Source organism: Aythya fuligula, chromosome 7 (genome assembly GCF_009819795.1).
Source record: "Aythya fuligula isolate bAytFul2 chromosome 7, bAytFul2.pri, whole genome shotgun sequence".
NCBI lineage: Eukaryota > Metazoa > Chordata > Aves > Anseriformes > Anatidae > Aythya > Aythya fuligula.
In genome coordinates this window covers 14234927-14247557 of record NC_045565.1, presented here as the reverse complement: position 1 = coordinate 14247557, position 12631 = coordinate 14234927, and the positions used below count along the sequence as shown (strand labels likewise).

Below are 12631 nucleotides of genomic sequence, written 5' to 3'. Positions count from 1 at the left end.
ATAATGGAAACATTAGCTCCAAGATAACTTTTAATCTGTCAGCCTAATGGCTCCTTAATGTGTAGAGGGCTTTAAATGTATGTCAGCCAGGGCTGTATAAAGTAATATAGTTTGTGGCCTGAATGGATCTAGATGACTCCGCACCATGACACAATATGGTTTATTATTAAGTATCAGCTCATCAGCTTATTCCCACGGACTTGGACAAGCTTCTCAATTTTCCAGTAACAGATTATGTGAGAAAAAGCTTGCAGTGCATTTTTTTTTCCTTTACTCTTTTTTCTCTTACTTCCCTCTCCCTCCCCCCTTCCAAATTACAAGTTTCATCCCCAGCTGCATTGGGAGCCCTGAAGTGTATTTACAGCAGGCTGCACTTTATCACACATCAGCTTGACTGCTAGTTTACACTGAACATTTATGCAGCTCCCTTGGCCTGGGATGCAAACTTCACATCTTTATATTCCTATCACCTTCATTGCAAATTTTTCCAACATCTCCCTGTTGACTGCTTTCCTTCCCCTCCCCTACTCTCACTTCCCCCTTTTTCCCCCCTTCCTACAAACAGGCCAGTGAGACTTGACATGTCGCAGTACTTGTCTGTGCAGGATGCTTGCAATAATTCTGGGTCTTAGTTTTGCCTGCCCTGATTCCTCTCAGCTCTAGCTTAGGTGTGTAATTCCAACACCATTGCCACAGAATGGATATGGATTTCATTTTGTGCCATTCAGTAATTTCTTTCAGTATGAAGGAGAGCACTTCATGCCCCATGCTGTAGGGTGTCCAGAGGAAAATATTATCATTTTTTGGAATCCCTGTGCAGGGAGAAGAACGAAGAGGTAATTCATCTCCCCTGAGCATGAAGGCTACCTTATTTTAGCATTGCAACCCACAAAGGGAGGGCTGTGATTAGGACAGTTGTTTCTGCTATCAAAAGGACATATTGAAAGGTACTGAGTCTTCCCATTAGGTCCTCACAAGCTTATAGGTCAAAATAGGCAAGACAAAAGAAATGGATACAGGATATTGATGCAGACTGTAACAGATGCCTACTTTATTCTCGTGTCTTGACTCCAACCTGTAGTGGGGCATTTGGAAACTGTGGTCACAACAGATGGGTTGAACTGTAGTAGTCAGGGATTCCTTCACATTGGCATTGACAATGGTAGCTCTTCTGTTCTTTTTCCATGTCACGTTGCAGTTTTTGAGCTTGAGCTCCTCCATACTGACAGTGGTTTGTTTGCTGTGTGGCACTGTGTTTTATCTTGACAGGGCAGGTTGAAAGCTTGCATAGACTCTCTGTGTTATGTACCTGGCTTCTCTGAGGAGGACTTAGGGACCGACCCAGGTGGTCCCTTACACTTTTTATTACATTACAGTTGATCTTTTCATGTTCTTGTGTCAGAAAGTTCATGGGCTGGAGCATATTCAATAGAAACTTGTTTTGTTCCACCAAAAGTAATCGTGAAGAACAAAAAGCCTGTCTATAGTTCCCTCCATTCTTGCCCTACAATAAGTTTATTATTTCAAATTTGTAATTAATTGGTCCATTTTACAGATTATGGGTCAAAAACATAACTAAAAAAGAGTTCTTTTCTGCTTTTGGCTCTAATAGATCTCTAAAGGTAAATGATTTCTTGTTCCTAAATTGCTCAGACTATTGTTCTTTATAAAAATGCATTTTCTACATTTTTACAGAAACAACTAAAAAGACCAACTACAAATGCATAAGTGTGTGGAAGTTAAAGCAGGTGAATTAACCTTTGAAGAGTGAGTGACTTGGACAAGTACTCAACATTTGGGGAAGGGGAGGTTCTTTTTTTTTTTTTTTTTTTTTTTTTTTTGCATTTGTAAAGTATCTCCCTGCTATTACAGCCACAAGACTCAGTAGAACTAAAAGCTAACTACTTGGGCCTAAGTCAACTTTTTGTTTATTCTTTTTTTTCTTTTCTTTTTTTTTCTTCTTCCCTGTGAGAGATTTAGCATTTCTTCTCCCTCTAGCACCCTCCTCAGGTTCCCACCCTTGTGTGCTGTGAAGCTTTGCACAGCTTTATGCTCCCTGAATACCAGGCTGATTTACCTGATTTTTTTTATTTTTTTTTTATTTTTTTTTTAGTTTTATTTGCTTGCTTTTAAATAACTAGATGGTCCATTTCAATTAAGTTGTGCCAGAAATGATTTACTGAGGTTTAAAAAGTGAATATTTTGAAGGAGTATGTTTGAAAATATTTTGATGCTTTTTACAGCATTCAGATGCTTTAATGTTTTTAATGATGATTTGATGAAAATGAGAGAACCTATGTGCTATTGAGGGTCTGTAGGATCAGGCTACTAATTTATTGAAAAACCCTAGTGCTTCATTTCTGATAAAAAAAATCAAAGTGAAATTGAAGATAAGAAATTGTCAAGTACAAAAAGTTGTTATTTACATGAAGATAAACATAAAATGAAAAAAAAATTAAACTCCTGTGCAAAAGGATTTTTGTTTCAAACTAGCTTCACTTATACCCTTAGAGAAAGAAGTTTTAGTTTTAAATTGTAGCAGCTGATGGATGTGTTTTGCCTAAATCAGTAGCATTGTATATATGAAACTGTTTGTAGATAGGTATTTATTCTCCTCTGAATGTTGTAGGTAGGGAATTATTTCCAGTAAAGGAAGTTCGTATTAATATTTCAGGGAATTTTGCAACTTCTGTTCATTAATTGTAGGAAATGCCCAAGTGCCTATGAAAAAAATGATAATGGTATTGATATTTCATCCTGAAGGGTCTCAAAACAATTTACAGACTGGTAGTATAACCACACTGAAATGCACGCAGCTTCTTAGTGGAACATGGCAGCTGTTTAATAGCCCATAGCAAAACTATACAACAGCAGGGTGTGGAGAAAGAGATGAATATGGATCAAATACAAATTGGCAGTGGAGGATTTAGGTACCATACTCAAATTAAACTTAGGCAAAGTGGAATCCTGCTAGAATATCAAGTCTGTGTGTGAAGTACTGCACTTTATCTGACCACAGTGCCTAGTATGAGGACCTGTGGTTAGCCCATGTGAAAAACAGGCAGAGGACTGTATGCTGAAATGTAATCCCTGCTGTGTACTGTAAACCAATGTGTTTGACAGACAATTTTAATTGTGAATACTTCGCTGTTTGCAGTTGCAGAGGGGTTTATTAAAAACATTTGATGTCAAAATGGGTGCCTTAGGGGGATCTTGGGCAGATGTGGCAATAGTTTTGAGGGGGGGATGGCAAAAGTTTTGGCTTGACTACTTAGTTTTAGTAATTACTTTTAAAGAAAACTGAATGCTACTGGAGAAGGCTGTGCTGCTAGCAGCTGCCCCAGCTGTGATGGCTGAGAGGTGCTTTTTAATAGGTGCAGAGCAGTTATTTACTAGGAAAAAGTGTGAACCACGATAGACAATGAGATGCTACCAGATAACAATTCCCATATGTTTCTGTTGGCTTCATCTGAATTTGGACCTATGGCTGAGGCTGTATGATCTGAAAGTTTAGCACATCCCATTACAGCTTTTTTATCATTTTCCCTGTAATACATGAACATCTACAAACTTTTTCTACTCTAGGAAAGTGTATGGAGTTCCAACTGCACAATAGCTCTCTGCAACACATGCCCAATTTAAAAGGAGCAAACATGACTTGAACAATTTTTCGTATGCTTTAGTATGCATGTATGTATTTATTTATTTATTTGGATAATTGGGTTTTCCCTCAGCTAGGGAAAAGCTGGTGTTGCTGACATTACAATGTGTTTGTGAAAAAAGACTGATACCACAACACATGCAAGCAACTGCAAGGTCATTACTTACCCAGCATAATTAGAACATCCATTCCGAAGGGGGAAAACATTTAAAAGATAAAGGGTGAATTTAAAAATGATTTTTCCCAATGCATTTTTTTCATAATTATAGTTCTAACAGCTTGTGGTGATGGTAGAAGCAGCTACTTAAGAAAAATTAGAAGCCTCATTCAGGGAAGATGATCCCTCAAAAGACCTTGTGTTGTCATTCCTCAAGAACCGCAAGCAGCAACCTCATTCAGGATGCTGTGTGTTGTTTTGATGCATAGGCTGTGTACTTAGGTTATTATAGCCAAGCTGGATATTTTAATTAAAAAACACCACAAAAGTCACAGATGTATTGTTTCCCCCAATTCCTCCCCTTGTCTGCGTGCAAAACCATATCCATGTTCCTGAACTGCAAGGACAAGTACAATTGCAGATGGGCAGGAGGCAAGCTGTAGGTTTCCTAAATTCACATACAACATATCTTAGCATCAAAACCCTTATTGCAGCACATAAGCCTTTTCTTGGTTTTCTGCAGTTGCCAAAGGGAGTGGGAAATGGAGAGGAAAAACAAAACAAAACCCAACCAGTCACCGCATTTAATTTATGAGCCAGATTATTGTTTTACAAATAACCTTCATGATAAATAAAGTCTCATGGCAACATTTTCAACTGCACTTTTATCAAGACTCTCTGAGCAGTGTGTGTAATATGCCTGGCAATCGAATCACAGCTGTGTGCCTTGGTAGGGAATCTCTGTGGAGACAACACTTCCTTAATTTAAACAATTGTAGGCTGCAGGAGTTCAAAAATTTCAGCTGACTTTAACTGTCACTAGCCCAAGCACCTTTATCCCCAGGCGAGCAGCAGCAGCTGGATTTCATTTCCTGCTGCCAGACTGTCCGACATCTTTGCTGAACATCCCAGGAACCGAGCGTCTTTACTTTAAGGATTTTATTCAAGGTGACAGCTCCTCACACTTCAGCGTTCAGATCACCTCAAGTAGCTGAGATATCAGTGAAAATGAGAGCACTTCTCCAGCAAACTCCAAATTTAGATTGACTGAGGTTATCCTTAGGCCTGTAGACCCAACCTCTGTGACAGAACAGGCCTGCCAGTAACTTTAAAACTACAGTGGAGTTTGTAATGATGTCTGGGGAGAAATATTCTGCCGGAGCAGTGGAGAATACTATAAGCGATAGGAAATGATGTCAGATTTAGTTAGGGCTGGAGACAGCGCTGGAATATACTTGGCATAATATGGCACCGGTATCTCTGTCAGCATCTCTGTTTTCTGTCACCGCACACAATTCGGGGCCTGTCTGTAGTCCTGACAGTGTCTTTTCAGATCAGGTTATTGCCAACTCGGAGACTCGCTCAGCGCAACACCATACAGCCCCCTTTGTTTGAAGTCTGCCCTTTTGTCGTTAATGCACTTGATGTCTATTTAAATCTGACGGTGAATGCAGTATCTGTTTTCCTGTCAAGAGATCATTGACAATATTAATACCTCATGTCCTTGCCTCATTTTCTAAGCGCTGACACCTAGCTACAGTCTCCAGCATTCATCAAACAGCACTCTCTCACCAGCATCTCTATAAACAGTCTCGCTTCCAGTCCTCAAGAAATGCGGCAGACCTCAAACAAGACTTTTATCAATGCCAGTGAAAAAGGACTCTGAAGAATGCCGTTAATAAACTGTTTGTATCCTTTACATTTAGAACTCTAAATGGTCTTGTTTCCAATCTAATGCCTGCTGCAGTTTGACTTGGAATATCATCTGTTTGGGGTAAAAGCTGGCTTTTCGTTAGACGCTTGCTTAGGGACGATAACATCACCCTTTGAATGTGGAAACTGCTCCACTACAGAAATTATGGAAATTGAAATTATTGAATAAAGCTTTGTGGAGAAAGGGAGTGGCACCAAACACTGCACTTGTCCCCATTTTTTCCTCTCCTGAAGAGGAATATGTTTTTCACAGTGAATGATGGGAGTATCTTTTTTTGTTGTTGTTTTGTTTTGTTTTCCATAGGAATGGGTTACCATGATGCTTTAGAAAGAAAGAAGAGAATGGTTTGACATTAATCTTCCACATCCCGTGCCTTCCAAGGCTTTAGTTGCTTAGCTGGCACACATGGCACTGGAAACATAGATGCAGAATATAAAAGCTTGTATATCTGATTCATACTGCAAGTGAGTACCTTTCCTGCTGTGTGAGTCCTGGCAAGCCAGAACTGAAACGAATTGAGGATCATGCTCCTTCCTAATCTTTACCCTTTATGTAAGGCAATGATTGTCTCCTTTCTAGGTTATATGTGCCCTTATGGGGGTGAACTACGTACTTCAGCGACAGCTGTGTCAGACGCTCCCAGGATAGGAGAGACTTTTTCACGTTTCTTCTGTGCATGGGAAATGACTTTAATTTGACTATATGTGCCTGGGGGCACAAAGAACAGCTCTGCTAGTAAAATTTAGCATCTTTGAGGATGTTCACAGGTGGGATGTGACTGTGAACTTACGCTTTCACATACCACTTAGTACCACCAGAGGGGATGCTTTTGAATAACGTAGTGAGATCTGCAGGTATATACGTCTCACCCACAGCAGTAAAGGCTTTGTCAGGCATCTTGCCTCCTGTACACACTGAGAATAATGTGCCTTTTCTCCCAAAAGCAGCGTTCTTGGTAATTTTTGAAGTCATCCTCTATATGTAACAATATTTAGCATAATTAACACTTGAATTGTTTTTAGTCATCAGGAATACCATGTAAACACATAGTAGGGAGATTGCAGACAGTACAAACTGTAAGTCCCATCCAGACTCTCTGTTTTTAAAAAATGGTCAAGTGTTACTGTGATTTAAAATACAGCCTATGATGTTCTAGTGTGATGTCATTCCATTTTTGAAGACATTTACAGGTATTTGTTTAACAAGATAGCTCATGCAGCTATATGAACATAAGTTTTCCTAGTGGATTAAAAGCTGATGGTTGAAATGGTAATACTGAATATTTCCAACGTACTAACTTTCTTTTGCAGTATGACAAGAGAACTGTTCGTCCTCGTCCCCCTCCTTCAAATTTCCTTGTTTGTGTGCCTCTGAATGTTGTGCCACTGCTTTCCTAATTGTAATTAATTTCCTGTTTCCTGTAGGCATTTTGGGAAAATGTCGCTACATTTACTATGGAAAGCATTCCGAAGGCAACAGATTCATCAGAGATGACCAGCTGTAGAACACAACGCTCTTTCGTGCCTCTTCAGTCCCTCCACATGAGAAGCACAAATTGCATCTAAATTTTAAGCATGTAACTAAAGTCCTCTAGTGCCTTCTGCTGACTTTGCCAAGCCTGTCAAGATCATCCTTCTATCTTAGTCTGAGTAGCCACATAGAGATTGACATGATTGCCTTTAAGCAGGTCCCATCCACCAGTGTGACAGACAGCTGCAGCCGAGCACCCGGCCTGACAGGAGGAGCACCGTGATGGATTGCCTGGTCCAATTGCTGCTTGCAGAAGAGCAGGGGTCACACCTGGGGCTTCAGTGAGCATGCTCCATCAGTTGGCGCCTTAGCAAAAGCAGCACGTTTATCTCCTGCTTGCCTGTTGAGCGAGAGTGGCTGGCGATATCAAAGTGTTTATAATAGAGAGAGGCTATAATTTCAGATGAAAAAGCCCCTTATCTGTTCTAAGTTTTTTCCCTGTGAATTAAGTGCTTGTGTTTCTATCATCTCCTACATGCTCACACAAATCCTCTTCATAGAGCACGTTTGGTTTTTCCACAATATGGATTATTGTTTCTTTCAACAGGAAAAAAAAAATCCTGAAAATATATTTCAGCTATGCAAAGTACTATCAATGTGTATTTTTGATTATATGCAAAGGAAAAGGGTTTAAACAATTTCGCAGACAAAATTTGCTCATTATTAAATTACATCTCAACATTTGCTTACTCTGACCTTCAGAAAATGGGTCATTTTTAACACTGTAGTAGTTGCACAAGGTTGTCTGTCTACTTGGAAAAAGCCCTCAATTATGATATTAACAGTGTGCATTATTCCTGGTTTATTGCACAAGGTAGTTTTAACTTGTGTAGAGAGTACATTTTGAATGAAATGCTTAAATTTGGAATGAGAAAAGAGCTTAAAAAGAGGGATATAAAATAAAATTGCCACCAGATGGGTATGATTACTCAGATGGGAAAAAAGACAATAAAAGTAACTGGTGGAATTAACATAATTAACAGCTTTACTAGTATATTCTAGAGAAAAGTTCTGATTAATACCTTTTGAATTCTACCTAAGAAGGACTACTGTCAGGTTTTCAGTGAAAAAACAAGAACGCGTAGCATATTTCTTGCTTGTTTATGAAACACGTTGGACATGCATGAACTTCTTACTGTGAAAGAAAGCTCACAATGCCTAATAAATACATCATGTTAAACACTGCTAGTTACAATGTGAGTGACCTAGGAATATGCAAAAATTCTGCCCTCTGTTCCAAACCTATCCATATTGGTCCTAGTTGAGAGTCATCGCTCTCTGGCTGTTCTTGGTTTGTTTGAAATTATTTGATGCTCCTAATTTAGAAGTTGCCTAATGTTTTTGGCCATTGTCATGGCTGATGTTGCATGCAGAAGTGGAACATGGAAGCCACTTGTAATACCTCTACTAACGTCATAGATGGTTACCAAGAAATGCCAATTCATCTTAGAAATCCTGGGAGATATTAAATAAAGGAAAAAAAAATGCTTTTTTTTTTTGTTTTTCTCTCCACAAAAATAATTATTAGAAGTATGTAGGGCACTTGTCTTCTCTCTTGGTTACCAGAATAACAACAATTCTAGTTTGTTCATAATATTTTGTCTGTTTTGAAGCCTCCACATGCTTTGGCTGTGGCATATTATAGGCAGCAGGGTTCTGCTGGGTGTTGAGAATAACCTCATGTCACTTTCAGTCTGGTTGCATGTATGTTCTTGTCTTTATGAAAGGCTTTAACCCTGCCTCAAACAATAAACAGCACTTGCAAACTGACCATACGATTTTTCCATCTTTATTTTGCTTGTTTACTTTTCCTAATGTCAAAACCATTTGTATCATTTTTAGGAGTGTTTTGTTCGATGCAAGGCTTTGGAGGCAAAAAATATTTTTGGAATGAGAGATGTGATCACAGTCTTGTCCATTTTGGTTTCTTTTTTCACTTGGAGGATTATATACCTATAGTTAAATATGATAAAGCCCTAATTACAAGATGCTCGAAGGGAATTGAAATTAAAAGTCACTGATTCTGGAAAAGCAAAAGGATAATATATGAATAATTATTTTATATTGCTAACAAGTGTTAGGGTATTGTTTAAAAACTAGTGTGTGCGTGGATGTTTATTGCTGTTTATACAAACAACATTCTTTTTTAGCATGTGGAGCATTTTCAAGTATCTTTGCTTCTTTTGGTGTTGTAATCCACTGGTTAGCCTAAGTGGGTTTAGCTAAAGAGAAGTGGGCATAAAGAAGAGTTGAAGACGTATTTGAACACCTGCCTCTTGAATGCCTCAATGCTGCAGTGGAAATTCATAACAGATACAAAATATAAATATATAAAAACGTGCCTTGCCATATATGCATTTAACATTTGTAAAGCTCTTCACTTTTTTTTTTTTTTCCTCACATTGTACAGTGTCAGAAGATAGATTTATTCTGTATGGACTATAAAGAAAGCTTGAGCAAAAGTCATTTCTTAAAAGCCACACAACCAGCAAATCACAAACACACACCAAAATAAAATAATAAAAAGAAACAAAATATTGTCCATTGTTATGGAAAATTATCTTCAGTAATCTGCTGGATCTTTATGCTGGACATTGTACAAGCTTTCAAGTTTTCTGATCCTTTGTAAGTACAATTGCTGTTAAGATAATTCAGGAGAAATACCAGTTCATTTGGCAGCATACTAATAAATATTTATAGTGCAAACTGTGCATATGAAGTTGTACTAGTGCTCCTCTGTTTAGTACAATTGCTTATTTTGAAAAGTCACTGAATTTCATCCAAATGCACTGAAGTTGTTGAACGTTGCAAAGTTACTGTTACAGTCTGCTGTTTATCTCAGTCTGAGGTGCACCTCTTCTAATCTGGACAGGGAGGCTTTCCATCCAATTTCTCCATGTTACCTGGCCCCTAGGAGTGCTTATGTTTAAGGAGGACACACTTGCATGAAGGACAGCAACATGTACAGGTGTCCTGTCAGCAACTACCCTGTGTTGTCCTTCTGTTAGAGTATCAGATGAGCAACCTCTGCACCCTCTTTTGTAATGGAAAGGCTCCTTAAAAAAAACAGCTGCTCTTGTTATCCTTTTCCAAATTTTTCTTAAAACTGTTTTTGTCCATAATACCTACAAATAACTTCACAATAGTTTCCTGTGACTACAGCTTCCATGCTGGGAGGGTGTTGTTTCCTCTTTCTGAGCTTTTTCTGCTGGTCAGTTCCCATCTGTTGTTTCTTGTGTGAGACTGAAGTTCTGTGCAGGTGAGAGCATGTACATGAGGATATGTCAAGGGATATCCCCAGCAGTGCTGGGGGCACAGTGTCAACTCCTGTCCCCAAGAAAGGGACAGGCTGCTCGTCCAGCCTGCGTCTTCATTTATGGCCAGTTGTATGTACTATGTAAGCTTTAAAGCTGTTAAGACTTGACAAGCTGAGAGGCAAAATGAAGACAGTTCTCTCCTTCTTCTGCTTCGAGGTGAGGGGATGGCATTTCTAAGTCTTCTGCGGAAGAATATGTGCTGCACAAACCAACCCTGAAGCCCCTTAGTTGTGACCGCATGGTATTGCCATGGCCTCATGGCCTTTGCAGCTAGCAGGTCCCCAGATACCTAAGTGGTCTTACTGGATTGAAATAAAAATCTTAGCTCATGCCTGAGTAGCTCTGCTAAACAAATAGTGTAGGCCCAGCTCTACCATCTTATTTTAGATAAGCCTCCTGCCAAAATCCCAGTATTTGTTTTTATTTGAATAAAAGGTGCATAATCAAGGCTGATGGGTCAGAATAAGGGAAGCTAACACTGAGAATTTTCTAAATCACTGGATATTGGTCTTATGTTGTTCCCATTTAAGTCAGAAGAAAGAAACAAACCTGCCTGTGCTTTTGAAATTTCTTTCTTTAAATTACAGGGTTCGCTTGCTGCCAGTGGGTGTATTAATATTTTTTTTTCCTGTCAACTATACGAGCATGTTGGGAAATGTTTACCATCAGCAGAGCTTTGCTAGGTGTAGCCTATATGGGGAGGTTCTGAATCAGCCCATTTTGTACTGACTCAGACTGAGCCTTACCGTATATTTCTACTTTAAGTGGTGTGATAGCTGTCACAGGAGCCTCTGCTTGCGTTTCCTTTTTTTTTGTTGTTGTTGTTTTGTTTTCCTATTACTCTGTGTACGTCCGTCTGTCTGTCTGCTTTGTTAAATGGTTGGCATATGTGAAAGAAAGAGGTGAATTTCAGTTTTTCAGAGGTGTAGCTGTATAGGCAAGATTGTGGCTGGATGTTTGGCACGTTCTAAGTAGTCATTTGCCGGATTAGTCTGGGGAATTTGACAGTGAATCAGGTGATATCAAGTCAGGTCTTACATGCCTTGCCAGCTGTTGTCCTCTATTCCTGAAGATCTCCAGCTGTGTCTGCCTCAATTGCCATGTCATTGCTCTGCAAGCAAGTGATGGCGTGAAATAGGTAAGTGCTCCCATTTTCTTTTTAAAGTGAAATTTCTGCTTCACTGCTTGTGGTATAAGAATTGAAATGCATAGTTTGCTTTTTCAGCGTTTTTATATAAACACCTGGTAACCATTACATCTCACTGCCTAGTCTACTTCTGCTGTTTAGTTAAAATTTGTTTTCTGTATTCGTTTCTACTTTAGTAATGGGAATAAAAGAAAACAAGATATGATTGTGAGAAGACAACCATCTACTGTGGGACCATGGCTACACTAACAATTCCAAATAATGCCCAACAGTTGGGCGTTATTATATATACAAGCAAGTCTGAAGGTCTTGAAGGACCAAGCTGGTTTATGCCTTCTTGTTTTGAACTTACTTGAAGTTAACCTGTGACTGTGAGTAACTGATATAGCCTTTGATTTCCTTATGCCACTCTGTCAGTATTAAATGGTTAAAGAGTGTTGTCCTTTCTACAGCTAATGCTCATTTTACTTGTAATATGACCAGAAAAGCCTACAGAGATCTCAGATTATCTGAGAGTTCAACCCAAGAAAAGTGGCTTCTTCCAGTAATTTATAACTTGTTCTTAAGGAGTATTAAGAGTATTTTCTTTGGCATTTGTTATGTGAGAATGTGCAGGATACAGCCAGCACTCCTATTTCATCAAATCTGTTTGAATTAATATGTTTTCTGTATGTGGTACTAAAAGAGCTGAATCTTTCTTAAAGTTACCTTTTAGGTTAGGTGACTCTGATGGACTTGCCTCTGGTGGTGTTGTCAACCTGAAGCTGACCCTGTCTTAGAGTTGCTGACAATTAGATTAAGGTTTCAGATCCGGATTTTCACAAGCCTTCAAGGAGCAGATATTTTTAAGGACAAACTAAGTCGTGGTCATGGCACATTCACAAAATATCATCATCATCTCAGCATCCTTAGCATTTTAATGTAACAACATCTTGGAAAATATATTTAGTTCAAAGTTAGTTGCATTTGGAAGTTGTAATGTAAAAGTCTATTCTATCTTCTAACATTGCATGTGATATGATGGCTGTGAGAGCCATCACTAAATATGTTCAAAACCACTTCCCAGCACAAGTTTAAAATTTCTTAGAAATATTTTGCATTCTGG

The 12631-nt window shown here is 38.8% G+C and overlaps 1 long non-coding RNA gene across 1 annotated transcript in view; it reads left to right on the top strand.

Annotated features, from left to right (window-relative positions):
- Positions 1-8832, top strand: part of LOC116491469 — a 107082-nt gene extending 98250 nt beyond the window's left edge. The window contains exon 2 of the long non-coding RNA XR_004253493.1: positions 6957-8832. This is a non-coding gene — a long non-coding RNA (uncharacterized LOC116491469). The remainder of the gene's footprint in view (positions 1-6956) is intronic.
- The last annotated feature ends 3799 nt before the right edge of the window (positions 8833-12631 follow it).